The following is a 2,410-nucleotide window of genomic DNA, read 5'->3' on the forward strand; positions in this document are numbered from 1 at the left end:
TTAATAAAGATTGTATATTTTCCTATACCGTTGTGATTATTTAAAGGCTCTGACACTGGCAGTATTTTCCTGCCAAAGGATAAAACCCATATTTACTACACTACTTTTACATTACTTTTCGCCAAAATAAAAGGAAATATGGATTTTTTGTTCTCAATAGATCTTCTTGTGTTCAATGCAGCTAATTACACAGCAGGATGTGATGTTTTTCGCTTCAAAATAAAAGAACGAAAAACGGAAAATGACTCGTATCCCGTTATTCGTTTAAAAAAAAAAAAAAAACGACTCGTTCATGAATCATGAATGGGATTCGGGGATGAAATAACAGTGCCATTTTTCATTCCAGATTGTCCGTACGTCTTTTTAATGACCCGGAAGGCGCTGTGTTATGCTGCGAAATTACCTGAAAGCCTACCTGAGACATTTAGGGGGAGCTCTTAAACACTGTTCATAAACGCTCTGACAGCGTCTGACGCTCGCGTTTTGAAGTAAACCTACTGTTTTAAACACGCACCAAAAGCGTTATGATGCCGATATAAAAGCGGTTCAAAACCGCCGCCCCTCAGCTGTTGATCCTCGGTGTGACTGCAGGGGTCGGATGCGCTCTGACCGACCGGGAGCCGCTCCATGAGTCGGTGTCCAGCTCATGGAGCCTGCTAACAACAGCGCTTAATTAACATACACTGCAAAATTTTACGCTGTGAATTCACAATAAATTATTGGATAAATTTTGCATGACTTTCACAGTAAGGATTACAACAATATATTGTAAATTAAGTCACAGCAATTTACTGTGATTTCAGTATTGTGATATTACAATGCATTGTTGTAAAAGCACAACTGTATACTGTAACTTTACAGCTTCTATGGCAACGCAATTACTGTGATATTACAGTACATTACTGGGGAATTACAACCTTTTGCTGTACATCATTACAACAAGGCCCTGTACTTTTACTGTGAATTCACAATAAATTATTGGATAAATTTTGCATGACTTTCACGGTAAGGATTACAGCAATTTACTGTGATTTCAGTCTTGTGATATTACAATGCATTGTTGTAAAAGAACAAACAACTCTGAGGTAAAGTCAATGTTAGCCCAATGGCATATTTATTAACAAATAAATATTTTTCAACATACAGCAAATGTCAAGAAATTCAAGAATACAAGAAATTCAACTTCCTAGTCAAACTTTCCAAAGCAATCTTAAAATGCAGATAAATTGTGCAGAAACTTGCGAGTGAACTACCTGTCTCACTATGATGGCCACTCAAAGTCAATAGGTTTCCTCAAAAGGGCGTTTGCATGAGGGTTCATTGTTGTCCGCTTCTTGGTCTTTGAGCCTCTTCCAGGATTGATGCCCAGGAAGCACCTGTTAATAAGCAAAGATAGTTTCAGTTTTAAATAGATTTATGGATGAGTTCGCGAGATCAGGATGGTCTCACCAGGCTAGCCTCAGGTACCTCCATTGTCAGCAATTTAGAACTCAAGATAATCATTGAGTTGGAAGCCTGTACTATAATGTGAATTACAAGGTTAAAAGAGATCTTTATACAATACCTTTGAATGAACTCCAGCGTCGCCGATCCAGCAGCAGGATACTCGAGGTTGAAGACTGAATAGCTGCTGAAGAAAGCAGCTACTCCGTGTAAAAACAAAGGGTGTGGGCCCATCACGACATGTCCCTCGATGGATATCAGCCATCCAGAGGGCTTCATCATGTCACCTGAAAATGAATAGATACAACATCATGTGTTATGAGCACTTTGAGATCTGCTTCAGATACAAAGGGCTATACAAATGTAATTTGTTATCATTATTTATTGTGGTGATGTAGATTTCTAGAATCAAAACAAAATACTGAGTTAGAAATGTTGATACTAGATCCAAGTAACATTACCTTGAATGATCAAGCAGGAGGTGCTGGGGCATTCTGGAGTACTGATGTCCACAGCAGTGGCACATGGCTGTAACATAGTAACACACAATAGCATGGATTTAACATTAAAGGATAAATATTGTTCATTGGTCAGAGGTAGTAAATCATACAAGGTAATAAATGGCGTCTAATGTAATCACTCATTTTACATTTTAAATATTTGAATAAAAAATCTTTACATTTCAAGGATGCGTCAGGTGGTAGAGCTGATGGGTCAGGTGGTAGAGCTGATGGGTCAGCTGGTAGAGCTGATGGGTCAGGTTGGTAGAGCTGATGGGTCAGGTTGGTAGAGCTGATGGGTCAGGTTGGTAGAGCTGGTGGTATAGGCCCAGCAGCCTGCAGGTAGGACCTCTGCTTCCTAAACATGAATTTGCAGTCCTGTGTGTTTTCTGTAGCAGTCAGGCACCCCACACTAGTAATAATAGGGGGCATTAGTATGCTGTTTTGTGTGCTGAACGAAGTTATAC

At 39.3% G+C, this 2,410-nt stretch overlaps 1 long non-coding RNA gene across 1 annotated transcript; it reads right to left on the bottom strand.

Moving 5' to 3' along the window:
• Positions 1 to 713: 713 nt before the first annotated feature.
• On the bottom strand, positions 714 to 2,208 carry LOC311023334. Its single transcript, XR_014598207.1, has 4 exons — positions 2,123 to 2,208; positions 1,905 to 1,971; positions 1,565 to 1,730; positions 714 to 1,376 (listed from the first exon to the last, which is right to left on the bottom strand). It is a non-coding gene; the product is annotated as an uncharacterized lncRNA (long non-coding RNA).
• Between the last annotated feature and the right edge of the window lie 202 nt (positions 2,209 to 2,410).

This window comes from Eutrigla gurnardus (genome assembly GCF_963514095.1).
Source record: "Eutrigla gurnardus genome assembly, chromosome: 2".
Lineage (NCBI taxonomy): Eukaryota > Metazoa > Chordata > Actinopteri > Perciformes > Triglidae > Eutrigla > Eutrigla gurnardus.